Raw genomic sequence first — 26,572 nt, 5'->3', positions numbered from 1 at the left:
TGTGATTGACTTGCTCTTACAGGTATTTGTGATTGACTTGCTCTTTCAGTGTCAATATTTAATCCTGCAAATTCTTGTTGCAAGGTCAAGAAATTATTTATTTGTGTATCATCTTCAAATACTTGCCAGTCCTTGACATTGTTTGGGACAGAAGGTCTGTGTTTTACCTCAGCTGTAAAGCAGTGGTGGGACTCAAAAGGTAGCTTGCAGGTACTTGCAAATGTGGCCAAACTATGAGCATGAAGGTTATGGGTCCTAGAGATTTTGGTGATTTGAAATTCAGTGAAGGACTGTAGTAGTTCAGCAGCAGCAGACCTATAAGATCTCAGTCTTTTGTCATTGGTGACAAAATTTCCCTTTACTTTTTGGATAACTAGGTCTGAGTCTCCTAGAATTGACACTTTTATGGCTTGTTGGGATTTTACTAGTTTGAGCCCTAGTAAAAGAGCTTCATATTCTGCCATGTTATTGGTGCATCTGAAATTAAGTCTGTAGGCTCGGCCTTCCGCATGACTGTTTTGTTTATTATGTATCCAAACTCCAGCTCCTGCCCCTAATTTGTTGACTGACCCATAAAATTCAAGAAACCATAGGTTCTCTTTTTCTAGGGAAGATTTAATAACTTCTCTGCGATGCGGGATCATAAGTTGAAGTTCTGGTTTTTCACCTGGTTTGTCTTCTAGGACAGTCTGATCACTTGATTGAATTAGCTTGGTTTCTAGAACAGCAGCTTTGTTTAGTGATGGTTTAACCATTATTTCTTGGGTAGCAGTTTGTTCATCAGTGTCCTTCTCTTGTATGCCTGTACTGGTTTCAACATCATTGTTTGAGGGAGTTGTATTATCATTGAAGAGGATGGATGAGTCTATGTCTGAATGGACAACATATATGGGAAAATTTTGGGGCTTTTCTTCACTGCTGACCATATATTTCATTAGTGTTTCTCTGTATAGTCTCTTTGGTTGCCCAAAAACAGAGATGGTGGCGTATGACATGTCCAGTTGTAGGGAACCTTGAAGTTTAACCCCCCATGACCTTGATAACAGCATTCCATACTTGGGTGGGATATCAGCAACTACAACATCCATTAGAATTGTTTTATTTGGGTACTGAACAAGGGACACACATAGATCTTGTTATCACAAAATCACACACTGAAGGCTGCCTATCAGTAAGATAATGTGTAACTATTTCAAACCTAGCTTTGGACTAAGGCTTAGCCACCTTAGTCTGAGAGGGCTCTCTCACAGATTATGAATGTTGATCACTAACAAGGAAAGATGGCTAACTCTTTAACAAACACATGAAAATAAGCTGGCTGGACAAATATCAGATTGATTCCCATTGGGCTTATGGAGTCTCACACATCTCAGCAAACCAAAATACTATTTTTCATGGAAGTCAGGGCTCTTTACATCTATGCTCAAACATAACTAACATAAAACACAGTCTGCCATAACATACAGGAAGTCAGAGCATGTGGGCATGAGTTCTGAGTGATTATGCAATAACAGAACTATAAAAGAACACTAAAATAACAAAACACCATACATTTGAACAATAAGATCTATTGAGAATCCTGAGGCAAAAACAACAGTCATTTGTATTCCTGAAACATGCTTTACATAAACCAAAATAGACTTGTTCTCTATCAAAGTATCCAACCCCTTTTACATTCATCTTTCAGCTCTATATAGAATGCTTACTCTCCCTGATTCGAGCTCCCTCCTCCAACGTGAGGGGAGCTCAATAATTACTTATGATGACACCTACTAACTTTTAACTAACTAATAATTACAGCTGACCACTAATTGACAGCGCTGGAATCCTAAAACAATTAAAAGTCTAATTCTACATCATGCTGGAAATAGCATTTATTACAACCAGGATGGTGCTCCTACGAAAAGAAGGAGAAAACGGGCTCATTCTCTGACAAATGGCTTCTTTTAGTTTGGCTGTGATAGGTGTCCGTAGTTGCTTACTGGCCTTTAATGTAACATGTTTTCCAATACCCTGAAATATAGGAAACTGCTCCTGTTTGTCGGTCCTTGGTTTGCCTTAAAATATTCGAATCCAAAGAAGTATGCTTTTATCCTTTAATTACCAGGTTTCCACGTCCATGATGTGCTGGCCATTTTTATGTGTGAAGACAACACCTTTTAAAGATTTGTTGATTTGTCAATCATAATGATTGGCTCAACTGAAACATGCAGCTACAGCAGTTTCGTAGCGCGCTACGAAACTGCTGTGTAATTTCATCATACACAGTCTCATCACTTCTCTGCATTCTTGCTATCTTCTCCCCATAACAGCTGCTTCTAAAAACACTGAAGCCACTACTGTATAGCTAATGCAATGACCAAGATACCAATAATGTACTCTAAAGCATATTAAGAAAACTCTGTATATTTCAGTCACAATCAAGATAGCAAATCGACTTTTGAGAAGCTCAAAGCCATATAATCATGCTTCAATACCCACTTCAATACCATCCACATAAGCAAACTTATAAGACCTCCGGACATACTCATCTACCTCTAGGCCTGCTCCATGAAAAAAAAACAATCCACAACATGTGTGTCTCTGTTCATTTTCAAGAGTCCTTCATCAAAAGTCTTTAGATGCTTGATCTGTACATTTGTACCATCTTTGCTATAAACTTCAGGAAAGGACATGCCGAAGCATGTTATAGACAAGGCAGTAGAAGCTGTGAAGCTGGATTTAGTTGCATAAAATGATGCCACAGATAAAAGGTCTTTGATTACCAACATGGCATCCTTCAACTCACTGATATTATATTTATCTGCAGAGCCAATCTGTGTGCAATATAAAGCTTATCATCTTCGCCCTCATAGATGTAGTTCATGGCTAGCAAGCGATTGACCAGCATTCCGAGAGTCTGGATCAATTTGCAAACACCGATCATATGCCTCTATCGCAATCTTAAAATATCTGTCATAGCCATGAGATATAAAATCTCGTATGGCAAAGATGCCACTCAAGGCAGATAGCTGAAGCTCCATACAATGAGGCATAATCTCTCCTTGTGCCCGGTCACAAGATACCCAAATAATTGATCTAGAAGCATATAGATCTACTCCAGCCTAGGCCGACTAGTGCCTCTTGACATAAAACTCATATTCTAGTAATATCCTCTTGAGCCACTGCCTAACAGATATCCACTGCCTGATCTCCGGCTTTCATACAGAGAAGAATACGAACACCTCCAATATCAGTCCTGCCTGGCAAAGAACTGGTGCCGTAGCCTGGAGAATAAATTCCACTGCCGCACTTCCAAGTGCGCCATCTTGAAGAGTGTCATATAAGCCATAAGATTGCTGACCACTGAAACCTGATTGGGGCGCTCTGCCAAGCCGGCCATAACCGGTGCCTTCATAGAGCGGAGCACCAGCACTAACGTAGTAGTCTAGGCGTGCCCTCGAGTGCCTTAAATCTGGTTCTGTATACCTAGGAACATCATCCAGAGCAGAATATGGACGTTTTGAACCAGAAACTCCACCATAAGGACGGCTAGGCGCATCCAAATAGCTATGCATACGTTCCAGATGTCGAATATATCTATCATTAACTATCTTTGCATAAGATTGCATGTCACCACGTGCTCTTTTAATATTTTGATGCTCTCGAAGTTATAAATCCACCATTCGACCATTTTGCACCAACTGTAATTACCCCCGGTTCAATTTCTTGTTCAAGGATACTACAAGAACCTTTAAAAGGCGCCATATAACAAAACCATTCATCTGATAGATTTTCACTGTTGTAACTTGAATCCAGAAATCGCCATTTTCAACATTTATTGCACTGAACCCATTATTAGGTCGTTCATAACCTTCTGCTTGCTTCAGGATTTTCTTCAGCACTTTCTTATCATCAGTAACTTCACCGACAACCTTCCAAGACACAAGCTCAAGATCCACAAACAATGTTGCATTTGGTGGCGCGGCTACATCATTTCCAATTTGATCCAAGTGAACCCTCACCTGTTCTTCAAGACGCATAATCTTTTGTTTATACATCTCTGCTGAAGCACCAGCCTGCTGCAATTGCTTTGCCATATCCTTTTTCTCCATAAGAAGAGAATTTTGAACCTGCTTTGCCTTCACACTCTCCGATACAAGCTTGATATCGTAATCATCTCTCTCTGTTATCTGCTGAAGTAATCGTTGATTTTGAGTTTGCATATCTTCGTATGCTTGCCCAATAGTCTCAATTTCATCTATATACACTTCTCCTTCTTCATTTTTAGCTTTCAGAGCCTCAGTGAACTCTAAGATGTCCCTCTCTGCAGCATCAAGCTTTTGCCTTGTGTCAGCTATCTCAGCTTTAGCAACAGCAAGTCTCTGTTGGCAGACTGCCTCAGCTTCATTGGCTGCTTTGACCCACAATTCCAAACTGTGCTCATCAAGGGCAGACTTTAGCTTATGCACTTGTGCCCAAGTTTTGCATTCTACCTTCCTTGCTTCCATGACATCCCTGGAATCTGTGGTTTCCTGTCCATACATCTCCAGAATTAACTTTAGCTCTTGTTTAGTCTCTCTTAGATCCGTAACCAAAGCCTGCAAGGATTTTATTTTAGCTGCATGGTCTGCACATTTATCTGACAGTTTTTTGTATTCATTTGACTTTCTGTTAAGTATAGTTGTGAGGGAATGGACCTCTGCCCACAATGAATGAACTTCAAAGGCTGTCTCCTTAAATTTAGTTAAATGTGCTTGCATCATACCCATCTCTTTATGTAGAGTTGAAACCATCACTTTAAACTCACTAATAGTGTCTTTGTATGATATGAAGAACCAACAGATCCATTAGCATCATTGTAATAGCTGTCCACCTATTTATTGAACAAAGATTGCTGCCCAAATGGCTATATGATAGGCATTGGTCATGCATCCATCAATGAACCAATTATTGCACCCTCTCTAAGAAACTCAGACTAACCAAACTTAATGACAAGCATACATGCAGGAGCTTGAGAACATGCCACCTGTAAAATGAATCCACCCCAGAACTATTTTGCATGACAGCTACTATGGATTCGAACAAATCCCCAATTTCGTAGCACGCTACGAAATCACTAAAACAGGTTGCGCTGCGAAACTGCTAAAGGATTCATGCGCTGCGAAAACACTTTGTCTTTAAGCTAATCTGAGCAATTTTTGGAAACAGAATTTTGAGAGATAATAGATCTTTTATTAGACCTAGAACTTGACTTGGCTGGAGTCAAAGGAGAATAGGTCCTTATATGGTCTTGTAATATCTAGATTCAATCTTTCCATGACTGCTTTTGGCATGAGGTTGTGAGAGGCACCTGAGTCAAACATTGCATTGTGTAATATCTTATCATGAACATGTAAACTGACATAAAAAGGTAAGATCCCAGTGACTACTGTTTTTCCATCAACTTCTGGACTGAACAACAATTCTGGGGTATCATCCAACACATTGACATCATCTTTGTTGTTAGTAAGTTGAAGGGACTTCTTGATTTGCTGTTGATAACTGTCATGCTTGGCTAGTTTTGAAAGAGGAATAGCTACCTTCAATTTACCAATTTCAGTTTCTAGGTCAAAGGGTTTTTCAGATTGGGTCTTTTGGTTATGGATGACAGTTCTTTCCTTGTTCACTAACTCTTCTTCTTTATTCTTATCTTGATCTTGAGGCTTGCGCTTCTTGCTCATCTCTTGAGGAGTGACACTTGGGTTAGGGTGCAAGGATGATGTAGCCATAGGCTGCTGTTTTGAAGAGAACGGTTCAGTGACTTCTTCAATGGTTACTTCCTTTGCAAGTGATTCCGTTGTGTCATTTGGCTCTGTGACTATGGCTCTTTTGGGCTGCTGGCTATCCTTTATCTTTTCAGGCTGCGTTACATTTACAGTTCTACTCCTTAACTTGTATTATTTATGGACTTCATAAACAGCTGTGTCATAGCCTTGTTTAAAGTCAAATGACTCACCTGACTTGGTTTGGAACAGCTTGATTTCCTCATCCTCATGACCTTATTGTGTTAAAAAGACTTGACTTTCACCATCCAAACCCATTAAATTAATGTGGGGATCATCATTGGGTTCACTTGATGTGGAAGTCTTAGCATAATTCTCTTGGAAAGGGGGTCTTATATCTGGGTCAGAACTGGCCTTGCCAACGTTTGGATTTTGAGTTCTCCTAAAATTTGGATTCCTAGGAGGGTTGTTTTGCGGTGCTTCCCATGATGACTTTCTCTCGACAGATTCCACTCTATCACCCAATCTCTTCATACCAGTGAGTATTACATCGAGTTTTTGATCAAAGGCTGAGGGTTCTTCTTTGAAGGTGGTTCTCTTTTCCAACCTTGCTCTGTTTCTTTTGGCAATCAGATTAGCTTCCACTGTGACAACAACCTTTTGGGCATCTGCAAGGGTTTCAGGAGCTCTCTCCTTCAACTGGTAGGCCATATCAGGGTCAAAACCATCAGGAAATTTGTACAAGGCCAAATTAGGAGGAGGTCTTAAATTTTGTGGGATTGCGTTATATACATTGTTGAATCTTGCACAGTACTCCAAAACAGTCTCTTGGGGACCTCTTTTGATAGTGTCATATTCACCAAGTATGTGCAGGGGATCTTTCTTTTTCTCCCATCTGTTAGTAAAGGCTTGAGAAAGCTCATCAGGAGTTGTGAAGGAATTTTCATTCAGGGATCTAAACCAAGTTCTTACATCCCCAGTCAGACTTTGAACAAACATCCTCATTCTAACACTGTCATCATCTATTTCATAGGTCTCAAAATGATCTTGCATCTTTTTGGCATGCCAAATAGCTGTGAAAGGGCCAGTGGAGTCAAAATATGAGATCTTAGTTTGGTAGTCTTGGGGTAGAGCTGCAGCATTAGCAGGTAACTGCAAGGGTGCATACCTATTGGCCATATTTGCGGGGTTTGTGGGATTGACAGGGATAAACGGGATGACAAGGATGATGGGTACTACAGGGTTGATGGGACTGGTAGAAACTAGAGTGTTGGTCAAGGGAATATGTGCAGTGGATGAAGGTATGAAAGGAGGGCTTTGAGATGTAGATGGTGAACTGGGGGAGTCAAGGCTAGACCGAAATAGAACCTTGATTGGAGTGGGAACAGGTTCAGGGTGAGCTGTCTCAGGACTCAAATCACTAGGATTTTCCTGCCTTTGTTGCTTCCTAATTATTTTGGGGATTGTATTAGGATTTTCAAAAACTGTTGGTGGATTTGGGTCAGGGTTTGACCTAGTGTGTCTGGTTTCCCTTTTAGGAGCCAGCTTCTGAACTTCTTTTTGAGTATGTTTTTCGGAGTATTTTTATATCTGTAAGGACTAGGCAAGATTTTGGAATGGCTGTATATTTCCCAAAGCTAACATGAAGATTAACTGAAGCAGCTTTTATCTGAACCTGTTAATGTAAAACAGAAACAGTTCTGAAGGCTTCCTGGCTGGTATTCAGATTTCATCTGTAGATTTAGGAGATATACAGTAATTAGAAAATCCTAAGGAGTCCCCAGCGGAGTCGCCAATTATGTTATCACCCAGGTTGTTCCCTATGACTCCCAAGGGAATACGGCCGGGGTAACCACTAACCAATATTTGGATTACAATGTCTAGCCAAACTGTAGTTAGAGAGGGCTCTCTCTTTATGACTTGTCTCTGTTTTGATAGTATTTTAGGCTAGCTGTGATGTTCAGGGTTTGGTTTTATGTTTTGGTTGAGGGATGTCTTCTGTACCCAAGGTGGAAACCTTCAGATAATTCTAGTCCATTGGGTAATGGAGTCTTTGGTTACTGGTTGTTTGAGAGGTAGATTGGGATTGCTGAAACTGCAGGGCCTTTTGAATATCTCATGAAACAATATTGATATTATAATGATGAAATGTGTGTAACCAGTGAAAAGCAATTAAGAATTTTCCACTAAGCTTGGTTGTGAGAAAGAGATGTATTGTAAAGGAGCAGACTTGAATTCCTAAACAATAATTCCTGTGAAAGATACAGTGTAGGGGTGCAGCAATTAAGAATCACACCTTTATAACCATAACTGAAGAAAACATTTGTAATAGCACAGATTGAATTCAGGGTATTCTATGAACAAATCCTGGAATTAATCTTTTTCTCTGCCATTAATTGTGAGATCTAGAACATGGATGAGTTATGAAAAATAACAGAAAGAACATAACGAAAGTTTAAAGTAAACTTATTGAGCCATGATAACACGCAGGAATCCTGTAGCACTCAGCAATCGCATTACAATCCCTCAGACAACACAGACTTTGGAAATTCCATCAGCTTTTGTATTAAACTCTGAAAATTTACAGCAAGAGAACTCTTGAAGAGAAATCAACAACCCCTGCAAGCTTATGCCAGGGGGAAATATATACAAACGGTCATACAAAATATCTAAGGCGTTGAGTCATCTGAGAAATAAATGTTTCAGCAACTTGTACAGAACAGCAGATAAGAAGTTATTACTGATTTTAATACAACATAAATGCTCTTTATGTCTGTCAGGAGATATTTTGACCTTTGGAGGCCACTGAGTCGGTCTGAACGTTCTGCTTTAATGCTGGGAAATGTATCTTTATGGTTGTCGTGCTGTAACTTTCGGCCCTGCTATCTGTTAGCTGTCAATTGTGCTTTATTGGCCGAATAGTTCTGCTGAGTTGGCTCAGCCCTTCCCTTTTCCTGCATGCTGATCTTTCCAAGTTTTCCTGTGCATGATCACTTGTAATTTTGAATAATAAATAACAAAACTTGATTTACAGGCTCTGGCTTACAATATCAGCTGTATCATTTTGGTCCAGTATTCCTGTGTGGGCAATTGATGCCTCAGAATTGCCTCTAATGTCTCATCTGCCTCTGTGTATTTGTAGAAGTTGGGAGGCACTTCAAACAGATGCTTGATCTCATCCATAATAAAAAATAAGTTCTCTACCCTGTTGTAGAGACTTTGTCCTGTTGCTGGCCCTATTTCCTCTGAGGTGCTGGCCTTCTCTGTGATCTGATTTGTGGCAAAGGTGTTCACCCTCTTGGCATAGTTTTCATGTGAAAGAAGTTTTCCTGCGCTGTTCAGTAAGCTTGGAAGACCTCTGTTTTGCAAAGCCACAAATTTTTCCATGAATCTATTGACCTCGGTCTGCATATCCTGGGTCCTTCTTTCTAGTGTCTGCACTAGGCTTCTCAGTGTTAGGACCCTCTTTATTAGCTGGATGGTCTCAGTTCTGTTGGAGATTCCCATAGTAGCTAACTGAGAACTTGTTCTGTTGTTAAGCACATTGATCATTCTATTGGCAACCTCAGGCATATTGCCTAGAGATGCCCTTGATCTCTAGATTTCCCTCTGTGCTTTTGCAATGAGCTCCAACTGCTCATGGATTGTCTAAATGTACTGCCATTGGTCAGTGATGGACTGGCCAATGTTGGCCCATAGCACTGTCTTGAGCTCAGCTGTCACTTTATCCAATGTGAGCTCCTTCTCCAGCTCCTTTATCCTGTCTTTAAGGGCCTTTATTTCCCTGCCCTTTTCTGCTACAGTCTTCTTGGATTTGTCATATCTTTCATTCAATTTGACCAAATTTTCCCTGGCCTCTTTTAACTCTAACATTTGGGCTTCCAGGGCTTGGATTTCATTCCTTAGTTTCTGCATGTCCAGGCTTGAAGCTTGGTCTGTTGTTGGCACTGGTGCTGAGGTGGATGGTGCTGCCTGTTCTGTTTGTTGAGTAGGGGGAGCAGTGGTTTGAGGACCTTCCTCAAGATTAATTATTTCAGGAGGAGGCTGAGAGGTTTGACCTCCTTCCTTTTGCTGCAATGCTGTCTGCAATGCTGCCTGGGCAGCCTCTGACTCTCCCAACTTCTCTTGGGTTTGGATTAGCTATTTGTATAGGGATACCAGCAAAGTTGTGGCATCTTGATCATGTCTCAGTTGAGCAACTTCTTCAGTTTGTGGGTGAATTTTTGCTGGGACTTTGACCATCTTTCTAAGGGCTGCCATGTCTGCGTCTCTCAATTTCAACAATGCCTGCACAGCCTTAATATCCTTGGGATCATGCCCAAGTTCTATAATTATTTCCTCCAAGGCTTTGATTCTGTTATCCTTTGCTTGAGAGGATGCCCTTTCCAACTCAAGCTGGGCAGTTGTATTATTTAGGCTATTTTCTAACCTGTAATTTACTAGTGCCTTATCTGCCAAGGAGGCATACACCATCTCGCCCGTTTGCTTGTGCAATTCGATTTGATCCATTGGGTGGATGTCCTTGGCAAGGACCTCAAGATTGGTCCTTATATAATCTGCAGGGGACTGTGGTTGTGCTACAGCTGGCATAAAATGACTCATTATCATCTTGCCCTCATGAACATCATAGGTAGACATCAGTCTTTGCTGGTTGGTAGGAGCCATTTTCAGCAGATGATTATAGAGCTGTATTTTCAGTGGCTCATTTTTCCTTTTAATATCAATAAACTGCTGTTTGATTCCTCCTTCAACTTCTTTTTGGTGGCTTGAGGAGCTGACTTCTCCTCCCATTGTTCTGTCTTGTCCCTGCTGGAAGGAACTAGCGGATGCTTCTCTACTAAGTGGGCCCATGCCCAGAGACTGCCCTATTGGCATTTCCTCCTCAGAGAGGGGATTCATTCTATGCCTTTTCTCTCCGTGAATTATGGATGATGTGAGGGGAGTCTCTCTGTCCCTTTTCCTAATTATTTCCTCCTTTTGTGGAGTTTGGAGGACTGAGGTTTCAGTAGTAGTCTCTTGCCTAGGAGGCACAGTGTTCTGAGCTTGCTGCTCAATGAAAATTGGGGCCTCAGCTGCCCTTTCTTACTGTAATGGCTGCTCTTTGTCATGCTACCCCTTTTCTTGCTGTTGTTCCTGCTGTTGTGGCTGCTCTACATGCTGCTGTTGCTGCTGCACCTCCTCATGAGGAGGCTATTCTGTTTCCATCTCTTTTTCCTTGCCTTTGCTAGAGGTTTGCTCACTAGCTTTGGCTGCTTGCTGATTTGCAGTTGAGGACGAGGCAACTGCTCCCACTTGTGTGCTTGGAAGAGTAAACACCTATGAACAAAGCTCAAGGTCAGCTATCTTCCTCAGATTTCTTATTGCTCTTTCATTTAACTCTTCTTGTGTGACAACCTCCTCTAAGGTTCCTCTCCTCCATTTTACTTGATTTGCATGTTTTTCTATGTGAGGAATCCTTACATGATCATAACCGGACAGCCTATACTTGACCCTTCTTAAAGTTATGAAGTGATTGGGGTCATATGGTTTCCATAGGAAACTGGTTTGCAGGCCAAGGGATTCAAGCATTCTGTCTGCTTCTCGCCAACCTTCCTCCCTCTTGTTATAGATAAAGTGGCCAAGTTGGTTCCTGACCTTTAGTTGTGCTTTTTTACCTCTGCCTTAAAAGTGAAGCACATCGGCATTCCCAAACTGCCTAAAATATTCCAGGGAAAATAATCTCATGGGTACATATCTGGGCAATCTTTAGGGAGGCAATTCACACCCATATATTCTGATGACTGTGTGGTGTTGGTAAAAGTACCAGTCCCCAATGCTGTATGTTTTGGATAACTGAAGGACCCTTTGCATCTCATCAGTTAGTCTTGGAGGAGGTGAGCTCATCAACATAGACATGGCTGGGTGGATGAAGAGATCTATGAACTCACAGTAAGTGTATGGAGATTCAGATCTGCAGTGGAAGGCAGAGGACCAATAGACTACTGACCTTGGGTTTCCTTGTGCATCCACTCTTTTCATAGCAAAATGAAATTTCTCGTGTTGATAGTACAACATCAAATGGTAGATGTAGGAGGTGTATCTGAACACCCTTTCTCTTGCCAAGTTCATCAATTGCTCATGTATTTTGTCTGATATGTAAGTGGCATAGTCATAGCAGACTGGAGATTTGCCAGGGGTAAACATAAGCATCATTACCAGCACAGTTTCATCAACAAACTCAATTGAATTGTAGCCCAGGATGGGACTGATCATATCTACTAGATCTCTGCCCAGTTGATTGAGGTATACATGGTTGATAGGAGGATACTTCATAGAATCAGAGTCAATGTAGAGCTGATTTAATTTGGTGACCTGAGCATCTGTCAACCTGGCTCCTTTCTTAATCAGATCACTCAGTGACAAAGGAACCAATTTCTTCTGAGTTTTGAATTGCAACATCTCTCTGATGGCTTCAGGAGTGATATAGAAAACAGCTGAGCCTGAAGGGTCAAGCACTGCCCTCTGAGTAGGGTCATAGCATTCAGCACATAGATGAATTAGCTCAAGAAACTGGTTGACCTGTGGGAGCTTGAAGATAGGGAGAAAATTGTCCCAAATACCTAATACATCTGTTCCAGCTTCATGTTTAATCCTCAACTCATTCAACAGATGGATGTGGTACTTGCTGTGCATCAACATTTCTTCGGATATCTGATAATCCAGGTCTGCTAGAGGCTGCCACTCCAATTGTCTCTGAGGGGCATTCAATGGAGCAACGTTCAATGCCACTGGGGCTACTGGTGGATCCATGGTTACTTTAAGGATTTCTGTGGTTTATGGACTAGTGTTACTGTGTAGAACAACACTAAAGAGTTTTCTTTGAACAGGAAGGTGAATTACTTGGGTACAGAGGACAAAAGGTGAGTTTCAGCAATTGAAATACTGCTTTGAACACGACTAGGGCAAATGTCTGGCCTTACTCTCTCTTTTACAGCAAATTGGAATGGTTTGGGTTACTAGTTCGCGATTGCGCGAACATAATGCAGTTTACATCAAATTGCAGGTAAACGAGGCTTAGCTGGTGAATTTCGACGTTCTAGGTGCAAATGGGGACCAGGCACAGGGAATTTGCCAGTGAATTATATATTTTTTCACTGTTTTAAGTTATTTTGGCAATTTACAGACAAAATCGGGCGCAGAAAGGATTTGCATGGATAAATACCTGATATACAGTCAGCAATGGTCAAGAATGCAGGTGAAATGGTGTGCCAGGGATCTCCAAGTTGAATTCAGTAGGTTGGCGAAGGCTCGGACGTGAAGTTCATGCAGAGGATACAAGAACGTTTTTTACAAAAAGTGCAAAAAACGCGATATTTCGGCCAAAATATGGTTTTTTTCAGGACTTTGGCGCTTTTTTTGGATGACGTCACCATGATGTCATCAGGTGGGGTCAAAGTCGGATGACGTCAGCATGACATCATTGGGTGACGTGGCGGCATACAAGAGGTCCACGGGGATGGTGAAGTGGCAGACAGGTGGGGCAGCTGGAGGACGGGGCGCTGACACAGAGGTGACGCTGGCAGTGACGCTGGTAGGGCGGATCAATTGAAACCGGAAGTGGTTAGCGGTTTCATATCGCACCGCTTTTGATACGGAAGCAGAAATGTCAGATGTACCTCTGATATGCTGTCGGGGTGACGCGTGGCAGAGGCCTGATGTCACCCTCTGACAAATATCGGAAGGTAACTCTCGGACGTCGGGGCCGGTCCGATATGCACGATGGCCGTTGGATCAAAGGGGCCCGATCCGACGGTCGACGGGATGTCGAGGTGGCCGAACGATACAGATGGAGGGCAGGAATAAAATAATATTTCTTTTGAGATTTGCGCCCGTCGGGACCTTTGGAAATTTGGCGGATTACGTAGTTTTTCCAATGTTTTTTTATGCAAATGCGCTGTTGCGCCAAACTTTGGGTAAACGGGAAAAGTGGGTTTTTATATTTTTTTGCAAACGAGGCGGGTTAGGGGTGGAAATGGGTTTTTCACAAGGTTTCTTAGCAAATGAAGGGTTTAATGGGTTAACTCACTTCAGAAGGGGAAAGAGGGGCAAGGGTTAGGGCTCTTAAGCTGACCAGATGTCAATTTAATCCCTGATAGTGAACATATAGTTATAATGCCAAGGGGAGGGATATTTATACAATGCTTGGGGTTTATACACCATAGTGTTATAATAGTAGGGAAAGGGTAACACAGGGGATTTATATAATAGAAGTTAGGAGTTAATATGGATGAAAAGGGTGAATGAGGAATGATATCACTAAGTTTATTTTGAAAATCACTTGGTTCAGGGAGTAGATCAAAATGAAAAGAATTTTAGACAAGAAATGTGGCTTTTAAAGGAATAAGAACCACCATAAAACCTCAAATTCTTCCATGAATCTCAACTGATGAGGGGATGTGAGGAATGGGAGTGAAAGGGGAAACTGGGAAGTTAGACATGCTCCTTTGCTTTGCTGCAACATAATGGAGAAGAGGACCTTCTCCATCCACTAATATTCCTTTGTAAACATGTTATCAAACACTCAATTAGAAAGGACTGACACTTCTGCAACCCAACTGCCTACCCAACTATTTTCCTAGCATTTTTTATTTCTTCATGGAGGGTGCACTTAGACTTGCAGACCCTTATATGCCTTTTTCTTTTCCTTGGCTTTTTCCTTTTGATTTTCTATCTAATCCTGCCCTTATAGCTTCCAAGGTCCCAGATTAAGCAGTTGGGAACCTTACTTCTCTACCTAGCTACTGGTCTGCCAAGATTAAACAGTTTGGATAGACTTCTTCCTCTATTCTACAACAAAAAATTGAAACATGGCATGATCCAGATTTGGCTTTTGGATCACCCATCAAAATTGAGTCCACAAAGAACTTATGTACATACATTGTTTTCTCTAGGAAATATGGGATCTTTGTATCACCAAAGCAGAGCATATTTGGACCTTTCTTTGCCAATCATGAAATATGAAACCTATTGATATAGGTAGCTAACAACGGCCATTCACCAACTCATTTGTAGTGGTATACTTGGATGACATCCTGATCTTCAGGTAGAGTTGGGAAGAGCGCCTCCACCACATTCGACAGGTTCTCCAAACACTGTGGCAACACAATTTATGTGCCAATTTGGAGAAATGAATTTTTGGCATGACCCAAGTTTAGTATCTGGGATACATTCTTGATGAATAGGGGGTGTATGTGGATCCAGCCAAGATCCAAGTCATCCAAGATTGGCCATCTCCAACCACTTTGACAGAGCTCCACAACTTTCTGGGTCTTGCAAAATTCTACCGCAGGTTCGTGTTGGGATTTTCTCGTATCACTTGGCCCTTGAGTCAAGTCACTAAGGGAGGAGTGAAAGAATAATTCTTTTGGTCTAAATCTCAACAGAAGGCATTCACAGAGTTGAAACATTGCCTCTGCTTGACACTAGTGCTCACATTACCAGACTGAAACAACCATTTGAGATCAAGACAGATGCCTCTGACTATGCTATTGGGGCAGTCCTTACTCAACATGGGCATCCAGTGGCATATCATAGGGAGACACTTTCAGACACATTTTGTAAGTATCCCAATTATGACAAAGAGATGTATTCCATTATGCAGGCCTGTCGATAATGGAAGCATTATATTTTGGGGAAGGAAACAGTCATCCACACAGACCACCAGCCCTTGCAGTTCATACAGACCCAAGGGAAGTTGTAGAATGATCACCATCAGAAGTGGTCCACATACCTACAATAGTTCCATTTGAATATCAAGTATAAGAAGGGCAACACCAATAATTTTCAGTTTGCTTCAGTTGACCACCAATCATGGCATTAACCATTGTGCTCAACTCTTGTGGGAACGAGACTTCTGATTGGCCACTTCTCTACAAATGTGACCTAGAATTCGGCCACACATACGAGACACTCTTGGAGGGTCAACATGTTCCAGATTTTCACCTCCAGGATGCCCTGTTATGTCACGTGGGTCACCTTTGTGTTCCTTCAAGCGAGTGTGCCAAGATGATTTGGGAAGCACACTACAATTGGGCTGCTATGAATTTCGGGGTCGAGAAAACTGTGGCAGTATTGCAAAAGTATTTCTATTGGCTGATTCTTCGACATGATGTTAGAAAGTACATCAGATCCAACACTGCCTATGCCATTGCCAAACCAGCCATCAAGAAACAAGGCATGTATACTTCGTTGCCTACCCCTAGTCGACCTTGGGAATCCATCTCCATGGATTACATGTTAGGCCTTCCTTTTACTAAGCATGGAAATGACTGTGTTTTTTGATCGTCGACAGGTTCTCAAAGATGGCCATTGTGGTGGCCTGCAAGAAGAATATCACAGTAGAAGCCACTGCTAAACTCTTCTTTGAACGAGTGTGGGTACACATTAGGATCCCATAGTCTATCATCTCAGATCGGGATAGAAGGTTCCTCAGTAAATTTTGGTCCAGTCTCTGGTCGATGGTGGACACCAAAATCACTAAATCCACAACCTTCCATCCCCAAACTGATGGCCAAATAGAGGTTGTCAACAAGATGATCATACACATTCTATGCATGTACAACTCAAAGCATCCATGCACATGGGATGAGAGCCTCCCCTATGTTCAACACAGCTATAACTAGGCTCTCCACATCTCGTCTAGCCACAACCCTTTTTAGGTGGGCTTGGGATTCTAGCCACTATGTCCCATTGATGTGGTCATGCCATTTGCAGCCACTCAGGCAGATTTGTCTCATGTCCAGTCTGAAACAGATAAGGAAAACAACTTCATTGAACACATCCAACATATCCGCTAGCAGGTCCATGACATTCTGGATACATCAAATGCCAAGTACAAGTAGCGACATGATCAACATCAGGTGCCACACAAGTTCCAGGTGGGCGACAAAGTCTGGTTGCATTTACAAAAGGAATGCCATACCGGAGCCTATTGGAAACTCATACCACTCTGATATGGTCCTTACACCATTACCAAGGTTGTGGGAGACAATGCATTTGAGCTTAACATTCCCCCATTCCTTGACCTACACCTAGTGTTCAATGTGGACCACATTCGGCCATACTTTCTACCATTACTAGACACATTCGACATTGCAGAATAGCTCACACCAATAGAGTTAAATCCAAATTGCATGGAACAAGCTACAACTGATCAGATCATGGAGATGTAGATCAAGCACACTCGCTGGCAGAAGATCCAACTATATCAAGTTGTCAAAGCAAGCCAACTCCTTCACCAGGGTAAGTGGCTCACTAGGGACCAAGTTTAGCAGAAGTATCCTCATCTCATGGAGGAACTCAACGCAATGGGGACCATTGCTTCCTAAGGGGGCAGTAATGATCCAAGTGGATATTGGTGGCCACCCACCAATTCCACTTGGACCCCCACAATTGTTTCTTTCAGTTTTTTAGTTTCCTTATTTGTAGCAAAATTTACTATTTTTGCCAGTTTTTCGGGTCTTGAACTTCCGGAGCCGTTTTGAGGCCCTAAATGACCATTTTTTGGAAAATTGGGAGCAACATGGGTCTATAAACTAGTGTTTCTCTTCCAAAAGTTGTAGTCCTTGGATATATCTTTCTAACAAGGTATTGGGTGCGTCAAACGGAGATCGTATACCAAAGTTACGACCCTAGGAAATTGATGTACCAAATTACCCAAATCAGGGCCCATAGTTTGGCGCTTCATCTCCTAGGGTTAGGATTTTGGATGTTTAGGGTTTTCCATTATTTCTCAACAATAAATAGGCCTTCGAGCCTCATTGTAAGATAGTTTAGAGGCATGTAGCCGACACATCTCTCCTCAGAGATAAGCTACCATCGCTTGAGCTAGTTTATTTCCATTTCTGTTTGTAAGCATATTTCAGTATTTTACATTAATGAAATGAAGTATTATTTCTACTCTATCTCTGTATTTATGGTTATCTCTGTAACTTGTTGTGTTCCTATTTAAATCTGGATCAAATGTGGTATTAGTGAGCAATGGTATTGGCTCATGGTATTTTAACAAAGACAATTTACAAGTTAAGAATTTCCATGGTAAAGTGGTGGTCAATATCCATGGTTAAGAATTTTGTTACCTAATTTTTTTAAATTTATGTATGTTTAATTCATACATCAATCATTTTTATAATTAATGGTAATAATTTTAAATAAAGTTATAGTTTAGTTAATTTTTATGAATTTTTTTAACCTTGGAAATTTGAGATATATCATGATGTAAGTGTTTCTATGACTATCAATGCGTAACAATCATTTAATATATATAGTCGCGTTAGTGGTAAATGTTGTTTATGTCATCATAGATTTGGGTATAGATGTGAGAAAATTATAAAAAATTAAACAAACTATTATTATGTTTTTTTTTTTTTTTTTTTTTTTTTTTTTTTAATAAATAAGTTGAAAAATTTAGGCAATTCATTAAATTAAGTACAAATGTGAGAAATTCAAGAAAAATGAATCATTTCTACATAGTTTTCATGAATCCCATGATTATACAAAACCCCAACAACATGTATGACATATATCATTTAATGATGTTAATTACTTATGCACAACAAAAATTGATACATCATTTGTTGTGACAAATAATGATATCATCATATAAACACGATAAATTAAATATGGAGACTCAAAGGGAAAAAAACACTAACAATGTGCTTAGCCTCTTTTCTTTATTTATTAATCATTTTCTACATAAATATTACAAAACTAGCCTTAATTCCTTCTTTGTCTAAATTTCAAAGATCATTGGGTTTTCAAGCCAAAGAGCATTGCATCCTCAACCATTCTTTAGTCTCTTCATTCTTCAACCATTTCTTTCTCCATGGGTTCCTGTTGTTCCTACATCTTACAACTTCCATGTCCAACACTTCATGAATGTTACTTTCTTCCCCTTCTCTTATTTTTGTTGGGAAAATGTAAAGTTGTAGCTATTATTTCCAATTTTCCTTAACCTTAATATTTGCCTATGAATTTAGTTAGTCTTCTTGTGTTCTTTATTTAGATATTTTCATCAAAAAAATATCAAGAAAAAAAATAGTAGCAACAGAGAAGACGGAAATGAGGCTCTCAGCCAGGAAAAAACCCCTCCAAGGGGAAAACCTAGAAAAATCTTCTCTTGTTATAGAATCTGCTTCAAATAACTTTTTATTTTATTCTCTTATTTGTTACATAGAATACATATTAAAATGAGTACAACAACAATTATGAAGATTGAAACTAGTTACATTTCCAACAAGTTTAGCAAAAAATATTCCTTATGTAGCACCATCTTATCCTCTACTAACATAATACTATCTTCCGCATTTTTATTTTCTTCTTCCCATTTCATAGGCTAGTCTTACTTTGATACCATTTTATGCAAGGGTTAGCACCCCCCCACAATATCAAAGTCTCACAATGGACCATCCCATCTATATGGTCATCATGAATCCCATGATTACATAGAAACCCAATATTTATGCTCTATACAATTTACTGACATTAATCAACTATCCAACGATAAGGCCATTTACTATCCACAGATGGGGTGACTAAGGTGGAAAAATGGGGGTGGAGGTTGTGTTTCCATTGCCCCACCAACCCATGATTCGATTGGACGTGGAAATACATCACCCCCCTCACCCAAAGAACATTCATGTAACACATAAAATGACAACCATTGTTACAAGGAAACCCATGTGAACAAAAAATTCAAGAGATATACCAAGGTATGTAATGGGTCACATTATTGCACCCATGCATCAACTTGCTCACTGCAATCTTGTCAATCCATCCACATTCAATGACAATCCATTAATTGATGCCTCATTGGGATTATACATGCTATCTAAGGATTTTATTAGAAAACATAGAGATGAAGCTCATTATCTTGAGGTAACCTTGACAGTTCCTGTAATGTATTAATGTCAATTATATAAAGTGATGTATTGATGTTAATTATGTAAAGTGATTATTTAAAAAACATGCATTGTATTTTCAAATAATTATATATTATTAAAGTGAACTATTAGAACATTACCAAAAAAATGTGTTAGTCGTGGAGCATCATGAATTTTTCATACAATTATTCCATGGAATTGAAATTTCCTCTACCTTATTGGTTTACATATGTCATACATAGTGATGTCAACCCATAACTTTAGTAACTCATTGATAAGAGGCTCGATATATACATTCATGTCTTTAACTTGGAAGTTATCTAATTGTTTGAAATTACACATAATTACTACCATGATATGTATATATATAAGTAAATAAACAAATATAACATATTACAAAACAAACAAGACAAATGAAAATGTTGCATTTGAGAAATTGCTATAAAGAAATACTTGGAACAATCATTGTCAACATGTGCTCCCTCTTTAATGACATCTAAGGAGGAAGGTTATTTTTTATAACAAAAATTGGCCACACTGAGTAAATAGACTTGAGATCTCCAAATGGTTTAACACTATCAACTGCCAATGAAAGCCTAACATTATGAGGTTCATCTTTATAAAGCAACCATTTTTCCTCAATTTCCCTAAATCATAACCATCTGTAGGACTTTCAAGAACACCCTCTCCACTTCTCTTTTGTGCATGGTAATCCATAAACTGTGCAATGCTTTTGCACATGAACAATCAATGCAAATGTGAAATTATGGGAAAAATGACAAAGAACCTTTTGAGGCACCTTTTTTGTTATTTGATCGGGTTCGATATTTACTACTCTAACATTATGGGAAAAAAAAATTCGATGCATATTTTCCATAATATATAATATGATCATTAGGACATGCATCTATAGCTTGGCACTCCATTCCAATTTATTTCAGATTGGCATATAAATCTCGGTAAGGTAAAATATTTAGCGATGCTAACATAATTTCACCTAAAAATCTATAACATAAAAAATCACTAGTTAATGTAAATAATATTAATCGTAAATATTTCATTCTTATTTTACACATTAATTAAGAAAAAAAGGGAAAAACTCAACCTTTATGTATAATATGTGATAAAACATATTACATACCTTAGGATCTGTGTCATACAAGTGTCTGACAAATTATTAAAAACCTTTTAAGTTCACTAACAATCATGCAGCGGAGAGAAGATTTTCTCTTGACCTCCATAAAGTGGTATCATTGCCTTTTTTATCAGAGTTTCATCAAGAATATTATCATCATTTTCCTCATCTTGATCATTCACTAATCGAGTGAACAAGTCTTGGATGAATTCATTTGTCCCATCATCTTGAACTATGTTATTATTTTCAACTTCTTCCATAGGATCATTAACTTGATCTTCAATATTTTCTTCATGCTCCTCAGCTTGTACAACATCATTTCTACTACTACTTGGGGCATTCGAGCATTGACAGGGGGGTACCTTGATTTTATAATTACATAGCATCATGCAAAATTAGTCTGCATAATAAATGTTATAACAATATAAAATTTTACAAACGCGATTAATATAAACACAAAAAAATGAATATATAGATAACCAAGGAACGATATTCCTTCAATCCCCCTTCAGTGTGCCCATGTTTCCCTACAATGTATTTTAGTTGTTTCTTTTAAAACTCTTACATGATGTAAGCCCACACATTTAGAATAAGGGAAGTAACATCTCCCATCTTCCCCTTGATTTTTTTCCCCTAATAATCTTTGTTGACATTTTTCCCCACTAAAAATTTATGCAATGATTATGTTATAAAATTGAGTGGTGTACAAGATCTATTATATTTTGTAATGCAATTGATATATATATATATATATATATATATATATATATATATATATATATATATATATAGATTGTAGTGATAGTGAAAATGTCACAATGTCTCTTAAGATAAACATATTTATAAATTTACATACCTCATAATTTCGATGATAACTGACCAAGTTCAAAATTGACTACTCAAAAAGTGACCCACCGTTCAATTAATAGCTCAACGAATAGAAATGATCAGTCAAAAAGAGGATTTTTGTTGATATTGTGATAATCGTCGAATATTGTTTTCCTTAATATAATATGGGGAATACCATCGTAATTATGACAATGTGGAGATATGTCAACGTAATACCAACAAATGTGGGCCTGTTTTGAATAAAATAAAAAAATGAATTAATTCTTATAATTTTCGATGGTATAGCCAATTTTAGCCAAACTATCATACTATTTCATCAAAATTTATTACTATATGTAGTAATGGGATGATCTAGACCCTGTTTCCTATTACTAAGCTTGGTACAATAAAGCATGTATCCTCTTATGAACCTAGCTACCTATTCTTGCATCTTGGGCCAATACATGTACCTATGCAAATTGGCCATTGTTTTCCCTACACCAATGTTTCCTACAACCTTGGAGGTGTGAGCCTTTCCAATTGGATACAATCATTCACCTTTACGAAAACATAGCTTATCCAACCTATATAGTAACTCATCCTAGAGATGGTAGTTAACGGTTTTGTCACCATTGTGCACATGACTTTGAATCTGCAACTCTTGAAACTGTAGAATTTTTCCATTGTAGATCAACAAATTATGAAATATACTAAAGCAAAATACAAGATCTACTTCTACAACAAACTTTACAGAAGATTAATTGAATATGAGAAAGATCAATAAGAACACATATAACTGAGAATGAGAAAGAAATCACAAATGAACACAAAAGAATAATCCTGGGGAAAGCCTCAGCCTAAAACCCCAATCTCTGTATTATCATACAAGTGGACAATAGTCCGGATTACACAAGGACTTAGCTCAGAAGCTATCCAACTCTTAGTACAATCCCTCTGCTGCTCATAGACAGTCAAAGGCTTCTCACAAACCTTCTCCTCTGCCCTCCAAGCCTCCTATTTCCTTGTGTAGTTTTTCCTGGGGTTTAGTACTTCCACTTGTGAGAATTCCCACCTCACACTACTCACTTGGCTCAATAGTAACTACGCAATATTGAAGGAGATAATTCCTTCTGCATGGATGAGTTTCCTATATAGGAAAAATCCTCCAACTGATAGTACATTATCCCTTCCTCTGATCTCAACTGGGTCTCTGACTGAACTGACATGCATGAGTTATTCATGAGAGAATATTCAGTTATCTGGACAACAGTAGTTACATGCATGCAAGCATTAACTAACTGAACTCACAATTAATTCTACAAACTATTATAACTAATCTAACTGGACTTAACTCAGATAATTGAGCTAACTAATTACAACTCAAAGTACAACTCATCCTCATCTCCTTAACTAAGGGATAAATTCCTCAATCAATGGAGAAACTATTGCATGTCTTCACATAGACTTCATGTTTGATTTTCTCCAACTAATTAACTCAAGATGAATTAATTAATTATTAATCAAACAACTGTTAAGAACAAATTTGAATTTTACTTCTCAATTTTAGTTCAGGGACTAACTAAAATTGGAATCCATCCCGAAATGCTATTTATAATAATGCTATTTTTAACATTTCTATTTTATCATTCCTTGTTGCCATTTCCAACACTAGTACCTGAGATGCTATTTATAACATTTATTGTTTCTATTTTCAACACTCCCTCTCAACAAGAAAGGCATTCAACTCGAACCTAATCCTGAACCTTTGGAATGTTTTTCATGCAACACTTCTCCCTAGTATTGTTGCTCCAACAACTCTAGAAACAAAAAATCTCCCAACTGACCTCTCTGTTGGGCTAGAAACATCCTCTGATGTTGAAGCTTCCTCTGTCGCTCCATTCGCATCTGTCTCTACCCACTCAGCCGGTCCTGCTACTCCTCATCGGGGCTCCTGTAGCAAGGTCTAATCAAAGAGGTTGGGTACCTCAATGATCCTGCCCCTATTCCAACCTTCTTGGGACTGCAACTCCACATCATCCCAGCTCCTACTTGGAGGTATGGATGCATGTGATCCCTCTGCCCACTTGGCTCGAAATTCTCCCCTACTGGAGGTCTTTGCATGAGTGGATGCCTCCACTCGGTCTCCTCTCGGCTTCTCTAGTTGTGGCTGCTACACAACCTCCTGAAGCTGCTTCACCAATCGTGGCTCCTGAAAAATTGTCTGAGACTTCATCTAGTGGTGCATGTTGAGAGGTAGTGTACTCTCCCTCTCAACCACCAAGTCTCCAACAGTTGCCATGCTCCTCAAGGCTTTGCATACATCTTGAACCTCAAGAGCATACGGTTTCTTGACTCGTGAACCAATCTGCTTCACCTGTCTAGTGGTGATGTGTCGAAGGAAAACCTTTCCCTTACTGAAGACTACATCATAGCCCTTGTCTTCCAGCATTGCGATCGACACCAAATTTTTCCTTAGTCCTGGTACATACTTGACATCGGTCAAGGTAATGCGAGCTCCATGCTCCCTCTAAAAAGAAACTGTGCCCACACCTGAAACACTATACTTTTCATCATTACCCATCGCTATGAGTATCTTGAGGTCTTTTGCCTCGAAGGTACTGAACATACTCTTATCGTCGGTCATGTGGAATGAGGCTCCACTGTCAAGAAACCAACCACATCCCACCATGGATGAAACCATGCATGCGAAGAGGGTGAAAACCAACTCGAACTATGAGGCCAATGCCTCACCTTCAGATCCTTCCTTGGATCCCATCTTGGATTTCTTCAGTGGACAATTTGTATCAAAATGGCCCACCTCATGACAATGAAAGCATCACACTTTCGATTTGTCAAACTTCTTCCCACCATGGGAAGAACTCAAATTGGGATGAGAATCCTTCTCCTTCCCTTTCTTTTCCTTACTCACTAAGGCGCAATTTTCTTCATCCTCCTTGGATGAAGAAGATCCATCTCTGGTGCTTCTCTGTATCTCCTCCTACATCAGATCCGACCAAAGTCGTTCCCAATCTGGTAGTTTCTCTCTTCCATTTACTGAGTCTTGGTAGCTATGCCAACTCTTAGGAAGACCGAGGAGAGCTAGTCTCACCATGTCGTCATTAGTGGTTGTGATCCCTACACTTCCAAGCTCATCCCTATAGGTGGTGAGCTTGTTCAGGAATGTAGAGATTGTGTCGCCCTTTTCACACTTGATTTTCCAAAGCTTGTCTTTCAACGCCAACTTCCTCTGATTGCTGCTATTCTGATATAGATCTTTCAATGTTTTCCACATCGAAAATGGTATCTCCTTCCCATGGAGACTCAAGACTATATGGTCTCGAACTCCCTCCAGAAGGATTCTCCTTGCTCTAGCCACACATTTCTTCCATTTCACCAATTCTGTAGCATTAGGCGATGCGGGCTTGGGGACTTATTGATCAATGAAGTCCTTTAGACCGTTATCCTCTAATACTGCTTCCATGTGATCCTTCCAGGCTATATAATTTGAGCTGCCATCAAGGGCATACTCGAGTCTTAAACCATTGAATGCCAATGGTGAAATTGAGATGTGATAAGAACTCAATTTCTATATTCAGGAACCTCAAACTTTGAACTTCTCCCTTCTTGTATATAGTTCTCTCCTTTGATCACCTTTCCTCCGATACCATGTAGAATTTTTCCACTGTAGATCAACAGATTATGCAATATACTAAAGCAAAATACAACATCTACTTCTACAACAAACTTTGTGGAATCTTAATCGAATATGAGAAAGATCAATAAGAACACATATAACTAAGAATGAGAAAGCAATCACACATGAACACAGAAGAATAATCTTGGGGAAAGCCTTAACCTAAAACCCCAATCTTTGTATTATCATGCAAGTGGAAAATAGTCCTTATTACACAAGGACTTAGCTCGGAAGCTATCCAACTCTCAGTACAATCCCTCTGCTGCTCATAGATAGTCACAGGCTTCTCACAAACCTTCTCCTCTGCCCTCCAAGCCTCCTATTTCCTTGTGCAGTTTTTCTTGGGGTCCAGTGCTTCCACTTTTGAGAATTCCCACCTCACATTGCTCACTTGGCTCAGTAGTAACTGCACAATCCTGAAAGAGATAATTCCTTATGCATGGATGAGTTTCCTATATAGGAAAAATCCTCCAACTAATAGTACATTGTCCCTTCCTATGATCTCAACTGGGTCTCTGACTGAAATGACATGCATGAGTTACTTATGAGAGAATATTCAGTTATTTGGAGAGCAGTGGTTACATGCATGCAAGCATTAACTAACTAAACTCACAATTAATTCTACAAACTGTTAGAACTAATCTAACTAGACTTAACTCAGATAACTGAGCTAACTAATTACAACTCAAAGTACAACTCATCCTCATCTCCTTAACTAAGGGATAAATTCCTCAATTAATGGAGAAACTGTTGCATGTCTTCACATAGATTTCATGTTTGATTTTCTCCAACTAATTAACTCAAGATGAATTAATTAATTATTAATCAAACAGTTGTTAAGAACAAATTCGAATTTTACTTCTCAATTTTAGTTTAGGGACTAACTAAAATTGGAATCCATCCCAAAATTCTATTTATAGAAATGCTATTTTTAGCATTTCTATTTTATCATTCCTTGTTGCCACTTCCAACACTAGAACCTAAGATGCTATTTATAACATTTCTATTTTTAGTGTTTCTTGTTGCTATTTTCAACAGAAACACCCCTTTGAAGTCATTATTCTCTAAATATACCTCTTTATATGCATCATAGGTGAATGACTCCATGTGCATTAGAGTTTTCAAATATGTGATATTTTATGTGGGTGTCCTTGAAGGCATGTGAGACAACTTGTTTATGTTGGAAATATTGAGATGGGGTAAATCATTATTTCACTTCAATTAGTTAATTTTTTACTTTAGATCATTAAAT

General features: G+C 39.3%; 1 pseudogene; it reads right to left on the bottom strand.

Annotated features, from left to right (window-relative positions):
* Positions 1 to 3,689: 3,689 nt before the first annotated feature.
* LOC149200847 (E3 ubiquitin-protein ligase BRE1-like 1 pseudogene) overlaps positions 3,690 to 26,572 on the bottom strand; it is an 80,076-nt pseudogene continuing 57,193 nt past the window's right edge.

Source organism: Pinus tabuliformis, chromosome 2_1 (assembly GCF_031772625.1).
Source record: "Pinus tabuliformis cultivar Carrire ecotype Pingquan chromosome 2_1, CPIR1, whole genome shotgun sequence".
Taxonomy (NCBI): Eukaryota; Viridiplantae; Streptophyta; class Pinopsida; order Pinales; family Pinaceae; genus Pinus; species Pinus tabuliformis.
The sequence above is the reverse complement of the archived record's forward strand: the minus strand, read 5'-3'. Positions and strand labels throughout refer to the sequence as shown.